Source organism: Nannospalax galili, unplaced genomic scaffold (genome assembly GCF_000622305.1).
Source record: "Nannospalax galili isolate Female #2095 unplaced genomic scaffold, S.galili_v1.0 scaffold299, whole genome shotgun sequence".
NCBI lineage: Eukaryota > Metazoa > Chordata > Mammalia > Rodentia > Spalacidae > Nannospalax > Nannospalax galili.
Genome location: NW_008343973.1, coordinates 605,040 through 629,682, shown reverse-complemented (window position 1 = coordinate 629,682; position 24,643 = coordinate 605,040). Strand labels below are relative to the sequence as shown.

Below are 24,643 nucleotides of genomic sequence, written 5' to 3'. Positions count from 1 at the left end.
CTCAAAGGTCCCCATAAAGACCTCAACTCTCTTCCCTCAGTCCGAGCCCAGCACAACTTCACCTACTTCTGTGTTTCCAGCGTGTCTGCTTCTGGCACTTGCTCTTCCAAGAGGGGCAGAAAGATCTAGAAATACACATTTCTTCACTGATTTCCAAGTTCTTATACTTTCCTGAACCACATACTTCAAAATAATGTCCAATTAGGAAACAGAACTAAAGATATACCTCTATCACATTTATGTTCCACCCTGATGCTGCCCTCATAGACTTCCTGAGGCAAAGCCATGGGAGGGTGGGAAAGGAGACAGACAGTCCATGCTCCTGGATGGCTAGAGGTGGGTTAGCTCATAAACTGTATTGAATAGGAGGTGCTGGCAGAAGACCAGGAGGGAGCAGTCTCCATCTTCTGGGTTATTTACTTGGTAAGAGTGCTAATCACTGACTACAAGCTTGGTTCCATTAAGATGCAAAGAACATACAGGGCAAGGCTATTTTCAGTCTGCGAGGATAGGTGCTCTAAAGATGAAATGAATGAGGGTCACCAGAACAGACAAGGGTGTTTGAGCGGATGAGTGACAACTAATAATTTCCATGTAACTAAAACCAAAGCAAATTTGATTATAAAACCATTTAGCTAAGGAGCATTTACATAACACTTATCCAGAAAGGGACAAGAGAGGCTTTTAGAGTTTTGTGGTAACTTCATCAGTATAAAAACAAAAATCATCACTCCTAATAGAAATGTAAGAATTGGACTTGTGATAAAAATCACACCTGGTTTGCTCTTCTCTCAATAAATTTTGCCTATGTATTTAGTATTTTTAAAAGTTTTTTTTACAAGTTTTTTAGCAGAATAAAATATTAATTTTCCCCTTACACATTATTACAATCAGTTTGGTTAATGTGAAAAGACGTGATCTGCAGGGTAACAGGTGCTGTGCTCTTATCAGCCAAATGCTCCACACGACGCTGTGCCGTGCTTCAAAAGCAAAGGGTACACTGAAATAAAATCACCCAAAATGTTCTTACATGTTTATACCCTACAATAGCAATCACCACCTTTGGTGCAGGTTTTTCTTAGGAAGTACCAACTGGCAGGGGTAACTACCCAGAGTCCAGTTGAAGGTCACCAATTCCACCCAGCTACTCATTAATCCCCAGGAAATCTCCTGCATCCTGGCGGTTATTGTTCAATCTTTTATAGACAATTTTCCAAGTATTCCAAGTACTTGTTCTCTCTTGGAACACCTGCAGCCAGTCAGGTCGTGTGTGTATAGAGAAAGAACTCCTTTCTTCTTAAAAAGAGATTGAATTTCAGCTTCCCTATAAAGAACAGTTAGGAGGCCAGTGGCTCAGAAAAAGCCACTTTAATTGAGCTTTGGCTTTCTTCTCTTTCTTAATGGGGAAAAAGGGTGAAGAAGTGAGGGGAAATCAAGGAACAGAGAATGAGGTAGAAGAGGCAGAGAGAGCCAGCTCTCAGTTCCTTTCTGCCACTCAGATATATCCTTGCAATGGGCACAGAGCAGTAAGGCTCTAAAGAGGAACCAAAAACCTGAGGAGAATGTGCACTGAGAGGGACAGTCTTGAAGAACAGCCTCACACGGACCACTCGCACAGGACCCTGAAAGACTGGGCAGTGCAGGGCCTAGGGAAACTGGAATCCAGGCTCAACAGCAATGGGTGAGCGGCAAATCCAACCACCTGCTTCTGAAAAGCTGAGCAGCTCTGTCAATGTAGTCCAATGAATGCAGTTCTACTATCGTGAAAGTTTGGCTAGCAAAGAGTCTTTTGTCGATATAGAGTGCTAAAAACAAATTAAAACTTTGCTCTCTAGTCTAGGAAATACTTTACCTTGGCATCTAATGTCTTCTACGTCATTCTAATATTTAAAAGCTGTGTAAATAAAGAGAAGTTATTCTACAACCACAAATTAACTATAGTCCTCCAATGTTAACTGAATGCTCAGTAAGTTTTAATTATCATGCCCTCCAGAAAGCAAGCTCTTCTGAAGTCAGGTAAGTTCAGGTCAATACTTCTTCCTCCAAAATAGCTTCCCTAGCACTTATTTGTATCCTATAAGTAAAAAAACGTTCTCAAATTAAGTTTTAGGATCTTCTGAATATGTACTACTAAAAACTAGTATGTCTCAATTCTGAGTTAAAAGACTTATATTCTCTCTCTAGTCATTTGAAATCTAGGACAAAATCTATATCTCTTTTAAAAACAAATATTTTATCTATAAATACAAACAAATAAAATTATTAAGTCCCTCTTTCAAAGTAGCTTCAATAAATTTTCTAAAGGGATCATCACAGACAAAGCTCCAAACATCCTCTGTGGAAATATGCAGAGAAATTATTTACAAAATCATCTACTAGTTACCACAAATTGTCCTACAACTATATAACTATAGTCGGGGCTCATAGAATCTTGCAGAGGGCTTCTCAAGGTAGAGTTAGAAAACATTACCTTAAGTTAGTGGATGGCAGGTCAACAGGCAGTGAAGGAGTACCTGGAAAAGGACCCTGACCTCTGCATGCATGTGAGGAATTTAAGGTGCACTGTGAGTTGGTAAATGGGGAGAGAATCATGGGAACTGCATACTTAGACAAAGCAGAATCTTGTGAAATTTCTTTTAAGTATTTCCAAGCAAAGCAAGATTCATTATTTCCACTTCTTAGATGTTGACAGAAACACATAGTAATTCAGCCAAACAAAGTAGCATTGATCTAGTCTTTGTAAGAGTTGGTATTGGCCTGACTTGCATCACAAAACACTTCAGAGCCTGCAGCCAAAGTCGTGGTTGAAGGAGATATTCCTGTACCATCAGGAATATGATCCCTACCATAGAAAAAAGCAAACAGTTTAGCTCAATTGAATTTTGTTTGCTTAAAAATAAAACAAAACAAAAAAACTCGAATCCCCAAATATTGTCGGTGGCTGGCTTTAGTTTTATAGGAGGCCATAGCTCCCTAAAGCTATTGGGTAACTAGCTAAACGCAGCAGATCCTGTTGAAACCTGCACAGTTGGTATAAAAACAGATGGACCAGGACTTCCGCAATAACTGTTTGGATGGACAGGTATATAGTTAATTATTATGTTTTTCTTCACTCTTTCGGAATCCATAAACTGTTTGTCAAGGTCAGGGCATGGGCATTCTGTACTTTCTAACAGGTCATTTATCCCTACAATATTTTTTTTTTTAAGAAAGCACAAGAGAAATAGCTTTGAAGCTCCAAGGGAAAAGCCAACAGCCTGGCTGGAGACATAGCAAGCAGCAAAAAAAATGAAGAAAAATCCTTTGCTTAAATATTTTATTGTTTTGTCCTTTTTTAAGCTGCATATTTTGAATTATTATTGTATGCCAAGTGCTCAGCTAAGAACTTTACATATGTGATCTTTATTTTCACAGCAAACTTATAAAGTAGACATTTTATTACCATTCCCATTTTTCCTAGAAGTCAGAAAATGTCACAAACCTTTACTGAGGTCAAATAGTGATTAAAAACAAAGGTGAACAGCCGGATGTGATAGCACATACTGTAATCCCTACACTTGGGAGGCTGAGGCAGGAGGATCAAGAGTTTGAAGACAGCCTAGAAAAAAATAAGACCCTGTCTCAAAAACAAATAAACAAGGAAGAACATCAAAGCTGAGATTTGAACTCAGTGTCCTGACTCTAAATTTCATTATTTTAATTATTGTATATTTTTACAACCAAATTATCTTTTGTGGTGAAATGACTTGGAGCCAACAAAATTGAATTTATATCTTATACTCTGTGATCACATTCAAATAAAAGGTAATGCTTAAATGCTGAACCACGTATATATCACCTTGCCATTATCTTTCACCAAGGATTTCATAAAACACGAAGATATATTCTAAAAGTCACAGCTAGAAAATGCAAGTGGTTATTTGCACAGCCGTTCTATTCTATTTGACCTTAAAGCATCATGCATGTTGTTTAAGGAAGAGAGTGATGAACCTTGTTTCTACCCAAACAAAGCTCCCAGAAAACCACCAGAGCACCACAGAAACATGCTAAATTAGCTAGACCTTCTGCTTTGGGGAGGCTAGTATTACTACACTAGGAAATTCTAACTATTAATATACCTAAATGCTGCAGAACGGTTCAATTAAATGCTGCGGTCCTTTTGGAACTGTAGGACTGTTTATATATTTGTAAATGGAGCTTTCCTGTTTTCTGCCTCAGGATGCCTCAAAAAATAACATCAATATGATCAAATCCCCATTCCTACCACACACACATACACATGAGAGAGAGAGAGAGAGACAGAGACAGAGACAGAGACAGAGAGACAGAGACAGAGAGACAGAGACAGAGAAACAGAGACAGAGAAACAGAGACAGAGACACAGAGTGACAGAGACACAGAGACAGAGACACAAAGAGACAGAGACAGAGGCAGAGAGACAGAGAGACAGCAGCAGAGACAGAGACAGAGGCAGACAGAGACAGAGACAGAGAGACAGAGTCAAAGTCAGAGACAAAGAGTTTATAGCAAGAGCTCAAGAGAAACAATAAATACGGTATTTGAACAGGCAACTAATTAATGCACTTAGCCTACATTGCTCTCAGCTCTCTGTTAAGTGTAATGTATATTGTTTTACCTGTGTAATCAAGGGCTGCATCTCATGCTGTCCACACCTCAGCCCAAATAATCAAAGCAGATTCGACCCAATAAAGAAACAGTATGTAAAGGTAATATATCTTACAGCCTTGTGAGTGTGTGCATGGCTAAAAGTTCTTCAATAGCCTTTCTGTAAATTTCTGATTCTGTTATTGTGGCCTTAAAAATCAAAATATCAGGGCTGGAGCAATGGCTCAGTGGTTAAGAACACTGGTTGTTCTTGCAGAAGACCCATGTTCGAATCCCAGCACCCACATGGCAGCTAACCACTGCCCGTAACTCCAGTTCCAGGGGATCTGATGGCCTCTTCTGTCCTCCACGGGCATTGAATGACACATGTGCACTTCCTACATGCAAGCAATACACTCATACACATAAAATAAAAATAAATAAAATATTCTTTAAAAAAATTCTAAAATATTCAAACTATCAAAGCTAGAGAAATGGCTCATCAATTAAAAGCACTGACTGCTCTTGCAGAGGACCTAGGTTTTGTTCCCATCTCCCATATGGCAACTAATCACCCTTAACTCCAGTTCCAGGGGGTATGATTCCCTCTTCTGGACTCATGGGCATTGAATATCTTGGATGCATGTACATACATGCAGGGAAAATACTCATACACATGGAAGAAAAATAAATAAAAACAAATCTATTCAGAGTCTGTCATGCCAGTTACAGCATTATTCAAACATTTACTTACTAAGACTTTGACACCGTTTTTAAAGGGCCTGCATAAAAAAAAGTGACATAATTGTAGAAAAATTAAAGAAAATACGCTCTTTTACAAAAATAATAGTTCAAAAATAACCATTAAAGTGATAGTTTCAGTCATTTGGGTGTTTTCACTGCCAAAATCAGTGATTTTTCTATTCATTTTGTAAATACAGCCCTCATCGATTAACAGATCCACATCAGCCTGGAAGGAATTGTTTTACCAACATGTAACAATTTTGAAATCATCCTCGAAAAATAAAGGCATAATAAAAAATAGGCCGTGGTTGCATGGCGACCCAAACGCAAACCTGCCAACCAACCTGCAGCCTGTATGCACAACCACAGCTCTCCAAGGGACAGGCGAGGCTGAAAACCACAGGTTGATGAGACAGGATATGACATTTTCAACCAAGCCCTAGGTATGAAAGTGCATAATAAAGTGTGAGGTCCTTTCTTATTTAATAAACCAGTGATCAGCTCAATTGAAATAAGCACACCAGTGTCAGTGGTAACCAGGCAAAAGAGTCCCGAGGAAATTACCTTCTTAGATAAACAACACCCTGCAGATTTATATTTATGTATTTTACTAGTGTTGATAAGAGACTAAGGTCTGTATACATGGCAAACATTCAGGGCATACTATCCTTTTAACAGGACATGCTTGGCCCCAGGGATATCAATAGTGATATGAAGGCAAAAATCAGAGAAAAGTACTGACACTTGAAAAAGTGTAAAAATTCCTAAGTTCTAGTATTTTAGCTGAAATGATCAATGAAGAGGAGTTGTACCAAAATCAGCCATTGTAGTTTAAAGTGATTCAATATCTCTCTTAGTGACACAAATTTTTTTTTAAAAATTACCAAAATATTTTGCTTTGAGACAAATATAATAGACTATAAATCAAGCTTCCAAAAGAATCATTATAGACTTCTTTTGTGATTCTCTATCTTTAGGCTCACCTTTGCCCAAGGAACATCCAGAAACCCATTCAATAAACTGCATTTTGAAGCATTCATCACACACGTTGTAAGATGGCTTGACCATTCAACCTAGAGCCTGGGGAATTGCTTTGTTGTTACTTACTTACTTACTTATAAGAACAAAGGAAACTTTGAGCCATTGGTTGGGATGAAAAGTATCCATATCATTGTGATATTAGGGCCTTTTAATCATCTTTACATAAGACAAGATTAGAATGCCTTAGTTATGGGATGTTAAATACTTATTCTGTAATTGCAATAGACAGTATGCTTTCAAAGTGGGAGAATTAAATTAAAAGAAAGACAACTCTGGAAAATGTACTAGTGGTAGAATTAGAGAACATTTCATCCGATCCTGATGTCTCCACAGTAATGAATCTGCCAAAAGATAATAATATTTTAGTGAGAGGTATGATTGGATAAGTCACATTATTTATTAGCTGTTACCCTAAAATATCACTTTTGTCTTATTATTAAGAATGGTTAGAGGGCAGCAGGGATGCCTGACACAGGGTATTAAAAATAGATTGTGTCTATCAGGGATTTTGGATCTGCAGAACTCCATACTCTGTGACAGACTGCCAATGCATTCACAGCCCACAAACGAGAAACGTCTCAATGTCATGGGTTCAACCAACCATCACCCAAGTCTTTCCCAATGTCCCCTAGAAAGAGCTTCTTTTAAATTTCTAATTTTGTTTGTTGAAGAATTTCAATAAATATAAGTATTTGAGAAGATGGGGACCAGGAATGTGAAGGTTATGAAAATTGATGGGAAAGTTATAGCCTGAGGTTATTCACACTACCTTTCATGATGGGATTAGCTTGACTGTTTAGATTCCCTATTGTATATAATAAATATTATCATGATGGAAAATAGATTCTACCAAAGAACAAAAAGTCTGCACTGCTTCAAGGAAAGGGGATCTGGAAGTTGAGGCAGCAGAAGAAGTTCATTACCTCTCAGGTCACCAATACCTTACAATTATTGGGACATTTAGAGGTCACACACAAATAATAACCCCAGTCTCCTTTTCTTGATATATTGGGTATATAGTAAACTCAGAGGTCTTCCTTGGTATGTTAATTGTACATATTCAAATTCACAGTACTTTCCTGTCTACATCTCTGTGGATCACAGAAACATAAGATAGAAAGTGTTCCCTTCCCCAGTGTTATGGAAAGGAACAGTTTCTCAAGCTCTGCCCCTGTTGGAGGCAGAATCAAGCTACCTTACATCCATCTATATTTCCACACTACTGGTGTTGCCTAGACACTGCACACCTTCCAGACCCCGACCCGGATTATATCATCCTGAAATTATTCACGTTCATGTTTCATCTCATTTATCCGTACTTCGAAATGTAGCTCTTGCTCTTTTGGATTGTATTAACAGTGTCTCGGTATTTTATTTTATTTTCTACTGATCACATTTAAAATACTGGCTCATAGTTCAGGCAAATAAATTAATGCATATAAAAATGCCAATGAATGTGGAATAGAACTTTTTATTTAGTCGAGTGTTTACAGAACATTGCATCAAGATCCAAAATAGTAACAGAGTTAATAAATTAATTGGTCACTTGATATAAAACCAAACAACAAGAAGAAAACCAGCCAGCTTTCTCTCTCTAGCATTCACATCGTGACTTGGTTTTCTGTTGACTTTCCTCACATAGTTGTTTTAGAACACATCTTCATTGAGGGGCAGCAACTTCAGAGACTGTGAAACAAGTGTTAGCTGTGGTCATCAGGACACATGAAGCTCCTACCATCCTCACCATCAGATCAGTTTCATAATTTCTAGAGTCCAGTACAAAATGAAAATGGGATCTTGGTTCAAAAGCAGAAAACTGACTTCACCTTTTCTCCCATAGCCTGTCTCTTTAAATTTCATGGCATGTTTTATTATTGTTAATGTGGTTATCCCTCTGTTCTAATGACTCTTGCCAGATGAGTGTGGGCAAGTCTGGGATGAGGTGCCTACATCTGGGAGCTCCCATCCCCAAACCACACCCAGGTCACTGGGAGAATTGAGAATTGATAGCTTAGGAGGCAAGATGTTGGAGTGAGATCAGAGACAATATTTTCACAATCACTGAAGGCATTTGGTCAGTCACCTTACAAAACACAAATTTAAAGACTCCTGAAATATTGAAAATAATGAGTTGATATTTGATAACTAGGGTACAGGTAACATATTGTCCTTAAGGTCCAGTTGAGAAATTTAAAACATGAGCATAAACACTGCAGCCAGCAGCTCCGCTCATTACACTGTTTTGAGCACCAGGCAGTGGTTTTCATTGCCCTTCAGTGGAAGTTTCTAATGCATCTCTTAATTGTTCTAGAGCAGTGCTCTTCAACAAGGCAGCCATTAGCCAAACGAGCCCATTCTGTACAATTGCAATGAGGCTAATCTATATGGGGATATACTTTAAGCATAAAATATACATGGAGCTGGGCATAGTGGCACATGCCTTTAATTTGGAGACAGCAGGTGGATCTCTGTGAGTTCAAGGTCAGCCTGGTCTATATAGTGAGTTCCAGGTCAGTTGAGGCTACAGAGAGATCAGTGACTCAAAATATAAAAAATAAAAATAAATAAAATAAACACTAGCTTTTAAAAAGAAGAATGTACAATATCATGTATATATAGTTACTAAAATATTGATTATGAGCTGAAACAACCCTATGTGATGTGTGGACTAAATAAAATATTATTAAAATTAATTTCATCTCTTTTTACCTTTTTAAAATGATTAGTAGAATATTTTAATTTGTACATAAGACTCACATGTGTGGCTTACATAATATTTTATTTCTCTATCATAGCATTATCACATGCTAATGGTATAGTTCCAAATATACTTCCCAAAGAACACCATACTCAGTCTATCCCCTTCTATGTTGTTCTTACATATTCTTTGTATTTCAAAGATTTCATTCCTTAGTTTTGAAAGTCCTCAAAGTAATATGTCTTGAAAATACTAGTAAGAAAATGTAATAGAAGTCAGGAGATGCTTGTACTCCTTTTCCGTTTAAGGAAAAAAGGGGGCCTGGAAAGATGACTCGCTGGTTAAGAGTACCGGCTGCTCCTCTGGGGAACTGGGGTCAGTTCCCAGGACCCACATGGCAACTAAGAACCATCCAAAGTTTCTGTTGCAGGGAATCTGATGCCTTCTTCTGGCCCCTATAGGCATTGCAAGCATGTAGTGCACTTACATACATTCAGGCATGGCACTCATTCACATAAAATAAAAATAAATAAACGAGTAAAAAATACTCAAAAATAAAATTTAAAAATTAAATTGAGCCAGACTGGATTCTTTCAAATACTAAGTCCTCAGTGTCTATCAGTATCACTACATGAGGAAAGACCTTCTATAATAGGGAATGCTAGGTGAATTTTGTATTAGAAACTCTCTTATATGTAAATCCTCAAGAATAACTCACAAAAGTTATGAGTTAATATGTGAGCTATTATTACCACCTCTGAAGGGCTCCTGACTACAAGGGGTCATGTGTCTCTCTAAGCAGTATGGCACTCACCTGAGGGAAAGAGGTCAAGCTTAAAGGGCATCATTCATTCTGACCTCATGATGGTGAAGAACAAACATTAAACCACCTGAGTGGAGGACTCCTCAGAATGAGCTGACTCTGTCTGACAGAGAGGAAACAGTCGTGGATCCACAGCATGATACATCCTTCAGGACATTTCAAATACATCTTCATCTTGGTTTTGAAGAGCACCAGGTAAGATTAGAGGTACTTTTGATGTTTTGGTTGGTAGCCTTAGCCTTTAGTAGTTGAGCCATCTCTAAAGGCCTTTTAAAAAGCCATATGGAAATCTATCACTATAGAAGCTTCTTAAAGTCTATACATATACATCATAGAAAGACATTAAAAGAAATTACCATCTAACAGGGGGGCATTACCCTTTCTAGACATCATAGGTTAAGGAAAACAACCCTCAATGCCAGGAATGGACTTCTGTGAGTCATTTTTCTAAATGATACATGTTGTAAACATACTCCTGTCATTGACCTTCCAGAGCAGAATACCAGCATCCATTCTGAGCAGCATCAACCCCTTCAGGATTTAGTTTCTTTCATAGAAAACACTGAGAACTCCCACAGGCCTTGACTGAGTCCTCCTGAGTCTTAACTCTTGTTCTGTGACTTTTATTTTAAGCAAAATTTTGTTTGTAGGCTGAGTAAAAATTATCCTGTAAAGGACACTGATTACTTGAATCCAGGTTGTCCTTGAACTTGGGGTCCTCCTACATTAACCTCCAAGTGCTGAGATTACAGGTATGGGCAACCAAAAGTGGCTTTAGCCAGATTTCTAATGATTTCAACTGACTTGAAGAGCCTCCACCACATTATGTGTGGCAATCATCTTACCAGATCTGTCCAAGAAAATGTTAATATACTTGAAGAAGCAAAGCAAAATGAAAGAGAGCTAGAACCCTCACAGAACATCCAGCATCCTGACTAGATTTTGAACTAAGTATTTGGAACTATGGCACAGCTAAATTGACACATTAAGTGAACCATCACAACATCCAAATGGATCCATCACCTAGAACCCAGGGGGCTAAATACCTTGGCAAAAAGCAGCACTCTCGTTGTAGCAATAAATAAAATAATAATAATAATCAATATAAAATAAAATGAAAGGAAGATAATATACAGATTAAATAAACTTCTCAAAGTCCCCCAGCTGAAGAAAAGAAGGAAGGGAAAGTTCCAGGAGATGGGGGTCATGAAGAACCACGTCAAAGGGCAAGAGATGACTCAGCAGGTAGAAGCACTTGCTGCTCTTCCAGAGAACCAGAGTTCAGTTTCCAGCACACACCTGGTGGCTCACAACCACCTGTGACTACAGCTCAAAAAAAATCCAACGCCCTCTCCTGGCCTCTGCAGGCACCTGCACACACATGGCACACACATATAAGAAAAATAAAAATCAGCCTTAAGAAAGAATACTGTAAAATGATGTCTTTGCATAACAAAATCACTTCAACCTTTCAACTTTTCTCAAATTGGATCAAATATGTGAGAGAAAAATTTTTTTTACAAAATACTAAATGAAATTCATGTATAATTTTGTAAGAGTTCATGATAATGAATTTTTGTTTTAAGTTGTGTGAGCTGAGGCCCAGCTGATTTAAATCTTTGGATTCTAAATAAAATGCCTACCTTCTATCATGTGGATGGGCCCCAACCAGCTGAAGTTTTCAGGAGAAGATGGAGATCTGGAGGAAGAGAGATTTCTGTGAGGCACCTCATGAGTATTGAGAACAGAACCCAGGTCCTCTACAAAAGCAGCAAGGGCTCTTAACTGCTAAGCCTTCTCTCCAGCCCAGAAAGAGGGATTTCTGCCCCCCAATGCACTTCAGACTAGACAGCAGCCAGTGCTGCTGTCCTGCTAGAAGTTTCAACCTGCCAGCCTGCCTTGAAAATTCAGTCCCGCAATTACATGAACCAGTGCTATAAAGCTTCTCTCTCTTTCTCTTTCTCTTTCTCTTTCTCTCTCTCTCTCTCTCTCTCTCTCTCTCTCTCTCTCTCTCCACACACACACACACACACACACACACACACACACACACACACACAAACATATCCTGTTCTGTTTCTCTGGATAACTCTGACTAGGACAGATGGAGAAGGGCTTATGGTATATATGGGCCCAGTATTCAAAGTGCTTTTCTTCCAAAACAGATGCCTTGCTGACCTTTAAACATGTAGTTAATTTACTCTCATGTTCCATTACGTATGCCTCACAACTGACCAATATGCAGCTCCAAGTGAGGGGAACTAAGTGTGTAGGATGCACACCCTCCTCACCATTGAGCCCCCTTTTGAGCAGCTACATTTCACCAGGTAATTGCCATGTATCCTTGTCATCTGCAGTGATTCTTCTGTCACTCCTACACTGTAACTATAACCCAGTTACACGCAGGTTGTACATTCAACCAGTGTACCAAACATGCTGTGAGTTACAATTACAAAATGTGTAGAAGGACAACTTGCTTCAGCAGCTAGGCTAGAAGGAAAAGCAATCAAAGGACTTTCACCAACCAACTTGCCTCTTAACTCATACCCAAACTGTTTTAAAGATTTCCAGGAAACATATTTAGCTAGCTTCCCCCATAACTAATCCCACAGTAAATGAGAAATCCACCTGCAAGCTGGATATATTGTCCACTCCATGGCACAGAATATTCAAGTGAGTCTCTAACTCAGCTAATAGTACGGTCAGACCAAATATCTGTACATGCGAAATTATTAAAGATTTGTTTACATGAGACTCCAGTGTTTGCCATGAAAATTCCTACAATTATAGTTTGATTAAAAAATAGAAATATTTTTCCCTTTCAAAATCAGTTTCAAGAAACCCTTGATAGGATCAGCTCATTAATTCCTGCCCTCTTTCACTAATACCTCATCTGAAGTCATGTGTTATAAATCAGTTTCAGTTGAGATATTAAAATCAGATTATAAGAGAAAAGCCTTGTAAATATTTGCCTCCAAATGAGTTTAAGAATAAATATATATTCAGTAATTCATCCATATTTAGCAGATATTAATAAGACAAAGCATAGCTTTAAGTTCACTTATCATTTAATACAAAGGAGGAAATAGGAAACCAGGCCTGATTAGCTTGTTTGTTCTTGGGCTTGGTAATACCTAATTAAAATTTGAACTTCAAAATTGATATAATCAGTCAAATGTCAGCAGAAATATTTATTCTGTAAATGAAGCTTTAGTTAATAGAACTTTAATGTGAAATATTTTATATGCCTTTCCCCTCACAAGGAAAAAGGAAAGAGGGTAGAGGAGTGTCGTTGGAATGGAAAATTAGCTCCTAGGTTTGGGTTTCTCTTCTAGGTCTGTGCCAACACTAGAGGTCAGCAACTTTCCAAGAATAATATAGCCAGTCTCTATTTCTTCACTCAAAGTTAGAACCTTAGAATTTGGAGTCAAAAAGCAGTACAATTAATGTCCTCACTTGCTGCTTCCTTAGAGCTAAATGGAAAGTCGTCTAGTGAGGTCTCAAGATATGGGCTATCTGGAGGCAGATCGAAACTCAGGACCCCATAATGTGCAGAGGTGGGGACTGTTATGGCCACTACGATCCAGAGAAACTAAATGCAAAGTTCCATAACTGGGGACAATTTTGTGGTCTGATAGTTTGGGAGGAACCTAGGGAAGAAGAAAGACCAGAGGCTTCCCCCGAGCAAGAGCCCTGGCAGGTACACGGGGAGGGACGCTGTGAGACTCAGGGTGCCCACTTTTGAGGGTACCTGACTCTTCTTTCTTGATCTCTCCTCCAATGGATCCCAAGCCTTGGACTCTAAATTCCTTTATTTCCAAATTCTAGAAGAAATTCTCATGGAGAAATTGGAGCCAGTTTCCAGCTAGTTTGGTCTTTATGAGGTTTGCAGCACTCAAACCACTGGAGCCGCCCTGGACTTGAGGCAGCCCTTGTCGCCTGGATCTTCACCCGGATGGCAGGTTTCTTGGAGATCATGGCCAACCAGCTGTGAGATCACATCCTCCTTTGTGGTGTCACCTGTCAGAAATTAACATCTGTGGGGCTGGAGAGATGGCTCAACGGTTAAGAGCATTGGTTATTCTTGCAGAAGACCGGGGTTCAAATCCCAGCATCCACAATGCAGCTAAAATTTGTCTGTAACTCCAGTTCCAGGGGATCCAAGTTACAGGGGATCCTGCAGCCTCTTCTGTCCTCCGTGAGCAAAGCACGACATGGGTGCACTTACCTACACGCAGGCAATACCCGCATACACATATAATAATAGTAACAACAACAACAACAATAATAATAAAAGAAATTAACAACTGTAGAGGCAGCAGTTGAGAAATGACTGCTCAGCAGGCTTCAGGTGTGCAGAGCCTGTCTGAATCCTGCCCTGCCTAGAACTCTGTAACTGCAGGCAAGTTTCAGAATTTGCTAAGCCTCAATTTTCTCATATTTAAAATTAGAGTTAGATCAGTCCAGATCTCAAAGTTTTTACATAGATTAAATAAAATATATGTATACAGGTAGAATCCTAACTACCTGGAATGCTTAGGACCAGAAGTGTTTCAGATTTCAGATTCTTTTAAATTTTGGAATATTTGAATATGTGTAGATATCTTGGGATAGAAACCAAGTCTAAAACAGAAATTTGAATGTGTTCTGTGTACATCTTGTGTCTTTAACCTGAATGTTATGTTATATATGCACCGTTTTTAGTGTGTTTACATTTTGATTGTAACCCAGCATATGAAATCAGACGTGGCACTTTCTACTTGTGTTATATCATTATGTCAAAAAAGTTGGGGATTTTTTTTTACTCAGATCTAGGGATTTGGAGCTAAGATCCACAAATGAGAGAGAACATATGTCGCTTGTTTTCTGACTCTGTGTTACTTCACTTAGTATGACAATTTCTAGTTCCATCCATTTACCTGCAAATTTCATTGTTTCATTTTTCTTTGCCACTAAGTAGAACTCCATTGTGTAAATGTACCACATTTTCATTATCCATTAGTCAGTCGAGGGACATTTAGGTTGTTTCCATTTCTTAGTTATTGTGAAAAGAGCAGCAACAAACATGGCTGAGCAAGGGTCTCTGCAGTGGGCTGAGTCCTTTGGGTATATGCCAAAGAGTGGTATGACCAGACCACATGGTAGATTTATTTTTAGTTTTCTCAGAGTTATCCACAATGGATGTACACGTTTACGATCCCAGCAGTGGATGAGGGATCCTCTCCCAACCCATGGCAGCATTTGAGGTCATTTGTTCTCTTATCTTTGGCCATTCTGACTGGGGTTAAATGAAATCTTAAAGTGATTTTGATTTGCAGTTCCCTAATTATTAAAGATATTGAACACTTGTAAAGGTGTGTCTTAGCCATTGTTTTTTCTTCTTTTGAGAGCTCTCTGTTCGGCTCCATAGGCCATTTTTAATTGGGTCATTTGTTTTCTTGCTTCTTTGGTTTTTGAGTTCTTTGTATACTCTGGGTATTAATCCTTTGTCAAATGAACAGCTGGTGAAGATCTTCTCCCACTCTGTAGGCATCCACTTCACTTGACTGATTGTTTCCTTTGCTCTAAAGAACCTTTTTTAGTTTAATGAGGTCCTATTTGTCAATTGTTGACCTTAATTCCCGAGCAAGTGATGTCAGATCCAGACTGCTGCTATCAGTCACTCAAATGAATTCACAACAATGGTGACAGTATTCACAAATCCCATACAAGCTGGACCAAACAAAATTTCAGCATAGACATGAGGAAGTGGATAAGAAATCCCAACCCAGCCTAAGGAATTTTGTTAATTAATGGCCGTTGTGGGGAGAACAGTGTCTTACAGGGATGAGGATCTTGGTGGACCCAGTGGATGGATCCACAGTGAAGGATATTTGGGGACACAAATCAAACTCTATAGGTGGTGTTATATATATAATAAAGTACATTAAATTGGGTGAGGGGCAGTGTGGGGAAGTGCAGATAGGGAGGGGATCTAAATACCATCAAACTATAATATATGAAAATCACAAAAATTCAATAAAAACTAATTTTTTTGAGTTTGGGATTTTTGAGCATTTTGGATTGAGAATTTCCATATCAAGGATACTCAACCTGTAACACAAGTCTTCCTTGTAAGTGAAAGAAAACCGATCCAAACTTTCTTACTAAAGAGGAGGAGAGTCTCTGGGCTCTGCATAGCATATGCCTGACAGTTCCTGCACTCTGTCCCTCCTGCCCCCTGTGCCTTGCCTGGATGGACACCTGGGCAAAGAAGTGAAAATATTGGGACCATTCTCTCGGTGTCACACCGTAAGTCAGTAAATTTCACCCATCCTTACTGTGCCTGTAACTCAAGGCCACACTCACCAATCTCTTCATCATTATAGCAACCTACACCATAATTTAGGCAAATTCTTCCATCATTCCTGTTTGTTTACCTGATGTTTTTATTCTTTCTCTTTTGTATGACACGATCTTTTGGAAACACAGAAGACAAACGTAATTTTATGACTCTTCAAATCAATCTAAATATGGGGCTGGAGAGATGGCTCAGAGGTTAAGAGCACTGGCTGCTCTTGCAGAGGACCCAGGTTTGATTCCAACACCCACATGGTAGCTAATAATTGTCTATCACTTCAGTTCCAGGGGATACAATGCATTGTATGACATGGGTACACTTACACACATGCAGGACACTGGAGGTCCTCCCCTGGCTTCCATGAGTGCACATGGGCACACATACTTTCATACATGTACACTCATATGCCAGAAACTAAGAGAGGAGAGAGAGACAGACAGAAACAGAGAGAGGCAGAGAGAGAGACAGAGAGAGAACAAACTGAACACCAATTCTCTCTATTACCATTCTATTCTTTTTCTGAAACAGACAATAGTTCATAAGAAGTATTTTAAGTTGGATGGCTATCCTTAGAATGCATTCTTTTTTCTTCAATAAATGCAAAAATTGACTTCTAGTTTTAGTATTTTTAGTAACTTTATGTAAAATTTCCCAATATAGAATTGCCTTTTCATTAAACGTGTTTTAAAATGCATGTGAATCGTCATTTCTTTGCATTTAGTTTTAATTTAACATGTCTTATCTTTCCATATCATGATCGTTTGCACTCCTCAATTGAAAAGAAGTTTGAATAGAAACCATTTACCTTTTCTCTTTATATTATTAATGAAAAAATAGATTGTCATGCAGCAAATCCATGATATGTAAGAATAAGCAGCATTTTTACAGTTTCCTCAAATCCTGTCTTTAAGTAATCAATCTGTCTTTGGTACTAGGTGCTATTTTGCTCTTTAAATCTTTGTGAAAGTTGTGATCATTGTTAATAACTACAAGGATTTTTTTCAGGAATTCAATGAACTTTTTATTGAATTTTTGTGTATTTCCTACAGAACATTCCAATAAATGTTAATCATCTTTATACCCCCTTGCCCACTGGCACCCTCCCATAGCCCCCACCCCCCACTTGAATTCAGACATTCTGTCATTTGTGTTAAGTCATATTGTGTCAAGTGAGTGTCCCCAGACGTCCCTCAGGACAAGTTCATCTACTGAGGCCTATTCAGCGTACTCAGAGTCCCCAGCTTTAGGGAGAGCAGCTCTTCCTCACCCAGCAGTAATCAGTTGCCAATATTTCTTCAGCTAAGATTGGGGTCAGCTCTTCACTTCCCCAGTTCTATGCTGGGTTTTTGTCTTAGTTTGCTTGAGTCCTGTGCATGCTGACACCATTGCTGTAGATTCATATGAGAAAAGTCCCAGGAGCTTGTAAGACTCTGTTTCCATATGGTCATGCACCTCCTCCCTGGCTCTTACAATCTTTCTGCCCCCTCTTCCACAATGGTCCCTGAGCCCTAGGTGGGTGTAGTTTAGTATAGGAGTCCTATCAAAGGACCAGCATTCTGTAGACTCTTAGTAGCTACACTTTGGCCATTTGTGACCTTTTGTGTTCCTGCCCCCCTGTTACATGAGGGAGCTTCATTAAAGAAAATTGAGATATTCATTAGTGTCTCCTTTGTTCTATGTTCTGTGACCCTTGGGTGTACAGGTTATATTGCAGATGTGCCACTTAGATTGGCAATTCACAGACAATATCTGGGTATGACCAGTTGTGGTACCCTGTTATAGTCTCCATCTGGTGCAAAAGAAGATTCTTTGATGAGTGGTGGATATTTGTCTGTAATATAAGGATACATATTTTGCACATAGTAAGAAATTATATTAGTCTGGGGATGTGACTGTTTGGGTGTTTTCTCTAAGATCTATGACCTCTCCAGCCATGTGTATTTGGCTATGTTTACAGTAGCACACATGAGTTACCTCCCACTGAGTGGAATTTTAGTACCATTAGATAGCTGTTGGATGCCCTCAAGATAAAAGTTCCACTACTGCACCAATGTTGTATGCTGTGCAGGTCATTGATGTGGTTGGTCTTGAAGCTGGTGTTGGACCATCAGCTGATGTTCTCCCCTAGCACCTTGCATAGTGCTTTCCAAAGCCATGATACTTACCTTCAGGGTAAGTGGCTTCCATGTCAGTTGCAGTTTTATTGCTCCAATCCTGTGTCCAAAGTATGTTCTGTCTTCAGCAGTAGGGTCTTACCTTCAAGTTCTGGGAAGTCATCAAGGGCTGTAGAAATAGCCTATATATTCTGAGAGTCTCTGGACCACCCAGACCAACAACTCAAAGGAAGGTTTCTCCTGTCTGGTACTGTTTCTTGTTATGTAGCCTTTAGCTGTACACATGAACTCATTTAGAGAGATTGTATGTTTATGTACTTTATCATTAGGTTGTTGGACTAATATGATTTCCTCTGTTTTTTTTTAAACTAGCTAGGCATTAATTAATCTCTTTCTCCCTGTCTAATTCTTCCACCATGGCTTTCCCATTTAAATTGGCCCCCTTTCCCCCATTTCTCTCTTGATAATACCAGTCTCCTATGGTCCCACCTCTCTTGAGCTCCTTCTTTCCTTTTATCCCAAAGTTCCTTGCATAATCCTTCCTCTCCTATCACATTTAACAACCCCTTTTATCAATTTCTCCCTTAGTAGCACCTCTCTCCTGCTGTTCTTCTTTCTCAAGTTCCTTCTTTCCCTTTACCTCCCTGGTTCCTTCTAAATGTCCCTCAACTGACGAGTAGATAATGAAAATGAGGTACATTTACACAACTGAGTTTTAGTCTCTAAAGAAAGATGAAATCATGAAATTTGCAGGCAAATGGATGGATCTAGAAACTGTTATACTAAGTGAAGTAACACAGACTCAGAAAAACAAATAACAAACACAAAAAATAGAGAATCAAGACAAGAAGCAACCCAATTAAAAGATAGGCTAAGGAGTTGAACAGAGAGTTCTCGAAGAAGTAAAGATGGCTATGAAACATCTTAAAAGATGTTCAACATCACTAATAATTAGGGAAATGCAAATTAAAACCACTTTAAAATTTCATCTTACCCCAGTCAGACTGGCTAAGATCAAGATAACAAATGATACCAAATGTTGGAGAGGATGTGGGGAAAGGGGAACACTCATCCACTGCTGGTGGGGCTGCAAACTTGTTCAACTCCTATGGAAAGCAGTGTGGAGAACTCTAAAAACTACAAATGAACCTAGCATTTAACCCATTTATACCACTCCTTGGCATAAACCCTAAAAACTCATCCTATTGCAGAGACACTTGTACATCCATGTTTGTTGCTGCTTTTTTCACAATAGCCAAGAGATGGAAGCAACCTAATTGTCCCTCAATTGATGAGTATTTAATGAAAGTGTGGTTCATTTATAGGAAGTTTTACTCAGCAGTAAAGAAAGATGAAATCATGAAATTTGCAGGTAAATGGATGGAACTAGAAACTACTAAGTGAAGTAACACAATCTCAGAAAAAAAATCGACATATGTTCTCCCTCATATGTGGATCCTAGCACCAAATCCTTATATGTGAGTATGCATCCTGATGTTACTAAAGGAACCAGGAAAATGAAAAGGAATCAACAATTTTTTAAAGAAGAATTTTTATTTTAATCTTATGTTGACAGTTTCACACATGTATATAAAGAATTTCGGCTATTTTCGTCCCCTATTACTCTCTCATCCCCCTCCTGTCTTCTTCCTAACAAATTCATCCCCTATTTTTCATGCCTTCATGTGTGTGAACCACTGAGTTTAATAAGGATTCCCAGCATGAGCATGGGTAGGCGGTTATTTATTGGAACAGGGGTAACTTACACATCTTCACCATTGAAGAAAGTGACACCTCTACCCCAGCCAAACTGCATTCCACAAGTGTTCTTCCCAGCATCATTTTGCAACTACAATAGCAATAAAATTCAGTTCTGACTAATGAGGCGAATGAAGAAATTTCTGAGTAACTTTGACATTTTCCCTTCTTGGCTTGACATATGGGCAAGTGTGCAGAGGTAGACAAGCTAGCACAAATCACATGGACGGGGACAGAGTAGGAAGCTGAGGGTGACTTGTGTCCCCAGTGGCTTACAGAGCCTCCACACTACCATGACCTCACTATCCTAGGTTTCCCGATATTTGCAAAAAATAAAATTGCTGCCTTAAGGCATGAGGGGCTTGGTTTCTCAAGATGAAATACAATATTAAAAGTGATAAAATAAATATTATTTTGCTTTCTCTAAGTTGTTTCTTTTTTATACGTGTGTGTGTGTGTGTGTGTGTGTGTGTGTGTGTGCGTGCGCACAAGTGCCCTAAAAAACCAGAAGAAGATGTTGGAGCTGAAGTTACTGACAGTTGTAAGCAACCTGGTGTGGATGGTGGGAACCAAACTCCAGTTCTCTGCAAAAGGAGTGAGTGCTCTTAACCAATCACTGTGGCATATCTCCAGCCCCAAATTTTAAGTTTGTTAAGGACAAGGGGCACATATCACTTCTCCATTATTGCTATATAATACAATAATTCCATAATCATAAAATAGTTATTATAGTGAATGAAATCTACTAGTCCAAACTAAAATAAATACATAAATAAATAAAAACCAAGTCCATATCTTGTTTTTTTAGAACGGGGACTTAGGAGTGTGGGGGTTTAACATGCTTTGTGCATGCTAGGCAAGCACTCTACCACTGAGCTATATCCCAACCCCAAGTACATGTCCTCTTGAAATTATTAGAGCTGATTCTGTTAAACTCAGACACATTGAAACAGATTATATAATCTATCCGCTACTGTATAACAAATCACACAACTCAGTGACTGAAAAGAATGCATATTTGTTTGTGGATCAGGGCTCCAGGACTGTCTTCACTAGTGAGCTGGTGAAGCAGCCATGGTCCCTGGGCTGCAGGCAGCCTGACTTCTTGGATCACTCACTCTGTTCCCAAGGACATGCATGTGAGTCCCTACTGAACTCTCCTGTGCTGGGGCATCTGGCTTCCCTGTAGCAATGAACACGATGAAGAGATAAGGAAAGAAAGGAAGGGAGTCTGGGATCAGTAGATAATACCTGTCATGCAACATACAAACATGAAGCTCAGATCTCTAGCACCCAAGTAAAAGTCTGTCCTAGTGGCACACATTTTTAACCTAATGCTAGCGGAACAGGACAGATCCCTGAGTCTCATAGGGAAGCCAACCTACCTGCATTGATGAGTTCCAGGTCCAGTGAGAGAGTCTGTGTTTAAAAAAATGAAGAGAATAATTAAAGAAGACACCTGGCATCTATCTCTATTCCACACAAATATGCACATGTGTACACATGAATATGTGTGTATACACACACAGGAAGAGAGAGAGAGAGAGAGAGAGAGAGAGAGAGAGAGAGGAGAGAGAGAATTCACAATAGAGCTCACTGTGTTTTGGTGTACTGTCTCAAAAGTGGTATCCCACCACTTTGATGTTCATCAGAAACAAGCCCTTTAAGTCCAAGTTGGCACCATTAAATCCAGATAACATATGAAAAGAGGGAATTGCACAAGGGTGTGAGGCAAAGGATCACAGGGGCCATCTACCATACAAATCTGCCATAAAAACGACCTAATAAATCACACTCACGTATAAAGGCTATAGATTTTTAACACTGGACATCAATCATAATCTAATCTTACATCTCATAGAGTTTTTCTCTTAATGACCAGTACGAAATAGAGAGTCAAAAGCCTTTGACACCAGAATATATATATTCCATATATTTAAGTTCATAGTGTTATTCCAGGAAATAGTGATGTCATCTTTTAGGTAATTCCAAGGTACAGCATTGTATTGGTTACTTTTCTGTCAATGTGATAAAACACCATGATGAAGGCAACTTACAGAAGAGTTTATTGGGCTTACAGCTCCAGAGGGCTAAGACTTCATCATACGTGGGAGGTACTGTAGGAGGCAACTGGAACAGAAGTCTGCAAGCCCACATCTTCTAGTACTCACAGGAGGCAGAGAGACGAACTCAAAGTGGGGCAAAGCTATGAACTCTCAAAGCCTGTCCCCCGAGATGTGATTCCTCTAGCAAGGCTGAACCTCCTGAAGCTCCACAAACAGCGCCACCAACTGGAGCCAGGTATTCAAATACTTGGAGCCTATGGGAGTTCATCAGAAATGAGCCCTTAAGTCCTGCCGGCACCATTAAGACCAGAGAACATATGAGAAGAGGTAATTGCACAAGGGTGTGAGGTAAGGAATCACTGGGCCATCTACCATATAAATCTGCCATAATGTCACCTAATAAATCACTCCCATATATGAAAGCTTTTAGATTTTTAACATTGAACATCAACCAAAATCCAATCTCAGAACTCAGCGTTTTTCTCTCAGTGACCAGTACTCAACAGAGAAACAATTAAAAGCACCTGACACTAGAATATACATTGCATATATGTCCATTCATGGTGTTATTACAGAAAGTAGTAATGTTAATTTTAAGCAATTCTGAGTTATAGTATCAAAGGCAACCTAAGACTGACTGAGAACTCATCCTGGTGTGATCGCTCAGATATGAAGTGTCTCCCCCAAAAGGATTATATGTGGAAAGCTAGCTTCCCAATGCAGAGGTGTTCACAGGGGCTTTGGGAAGTGATTGGATCATGAGAGCTTTAACATCATCAGTAGATTCATATGTTATGTTCACAATTTGATAGCATTAGTAGGAAATAGGAGAAACTTTCAGAAGTGCAGTCTACTTGGAGGAAGTAGGTCATTTAGCACTGCCCTTGGGGACCATGTCTTGTCCTGGGTCCCTTCCTCTTCCTTTCTGTCCTTCTGCCTACCCTGAAGCAACAGTCACTTCTAGCAATACTCTCATCACCACAATATTCATCAGAGCTCCAGAGAAGTAAATTAACAAGAGATCACAGAAAAATAAATATTACGTAGTATTTCTTTATCGACACGAAGCTCAGACACAACTTATCCCATTTGAATGTCCATGTAGAAGAAACTCCCCTAAGCACAGCATACTTCACATCCTCATTCTGTCTGCATCCCTGAAGCGCCCCTGAGAGCCTAGCCACTTCCTGCTCCAGACACCTCCACCTGCACTTGAAGTTTAGAGTAAGAGCTAAAGGCACTTCTACACTTGACTGCCTAAACCTTCCTTGTGGATGTGGCAACCAGGAGAGGCTGTATGTCTGTCTCTGGGCAGCACCTACCAGCACTCATTTTCGTCACGCAGGTGGACGACCAGTGCGCTGCATCCTCAACTCTCTGTCATCCCTTACTGCACTAGTGTGATACCACATTAGTCTATCAGAGCACCGTAACAAAAACGGTGTGAGAGCACGGCAGCACTTGTCAGAAGTCATGATTTGACGACCTGAATTTAACCAGCTCAGGTGGCATTAGTGCCAGTAACTCATCCTTGCAGGCCAAGTTCATTTATTTGTGCTACATAAATGAAGGTGTCACATTCAGGCTATCATTGAAGACGACGTCCCCTAACAGAGTTGTTGGAATCAGAAAATTTTCATATTAGAGACTTTGCCATGGTGTTCCTCTGCCTGGAGAGCTTGCTGTCTCCTTTCTACCTGGTGTCAAGCTCAACAGCCATCATCTCCATGGTCACTTTCCGAGTGTCTCCATCTGCATGGGTGAAGGCAGACACTTGTTTTTTAGTAAATAGGGCTTCAAAGATGTTCTTGTTGATCTTGTAATCTTAGATGCACCTGCATTTGACTCCTCAACAAGAATGTGACACCTTGGCAGACTAGAAGTAGTCTTCCCTTTCTGACCATCAGAACATCAGCATCTGACTTTCCAAGGGCCAAGAGCATAGAGTTCATTGTCTACTATTTAGTGCAAGCTTTGCTATAACAGAGAAGAGCATCCATCATCAAAAATATTCACGGGGCAGGAGAGAAGAATTCAATCATCTAAGCACACAGTTGCTTACTATATTGAGTAATGGTCTCACTCATGGTTTGTTAAGATATGTAAAAATTCTAAATTAATAATTTAAGATTAGGTCTTCAAATCTTTTTTTCTTAAAAAAGGATATGAAGTCCTCAATCTGGATTCTGACCACTGTAATTCATTATTACTAGGTCCCCGATCAATAAAGACCCATGCTATATTTCTAAACTATATGCTAAAGTGGGTTGAAATGCCAGAAAGTGCCAGTCCTTCCAAGCTAACCAGCTAGTTAGCAAATGATACCATTCATGATGATGATGACCACAGTGGGATGAGAGTGGCACAGTACAAACCACAGAAAACGAAGGGCAAAGATGCAGCAGGAGAATGTAACCTGAGGGCTACAACCAGCCTCTTTCCTACTTGATTCCC

The 24,643-nt window shown here is 39.3% G+C and overlaps 1 long non-coding RNA gene across 2 annotated transcripts; it reads left to right on the top strand.

Moving 5' to 3' along the window:
* The first annotated feature begins 1,971 nt into the window (after positions 1–1,971).
* Positions 1,972–14,024, top strand: LOC115071576. Of its 2 annotated transcripts, none has more exons than XR_003850678.1 (3): positions 1,972–2,016; positions 9,888–10,106; positions 13,740–14,024. It is a non-coding gene; the product is annotated as an uncharacterized LOC115071576 (long non-coding RNA). The 2 variants fall into 2 exon arrangements; XR_003850677.1 differs by having other exon boundaries at positions 1,990–2,016; positions 9,891–10,106.
* Positions 14,025–24,643: the final 10,619 nt, after the last annotated feature.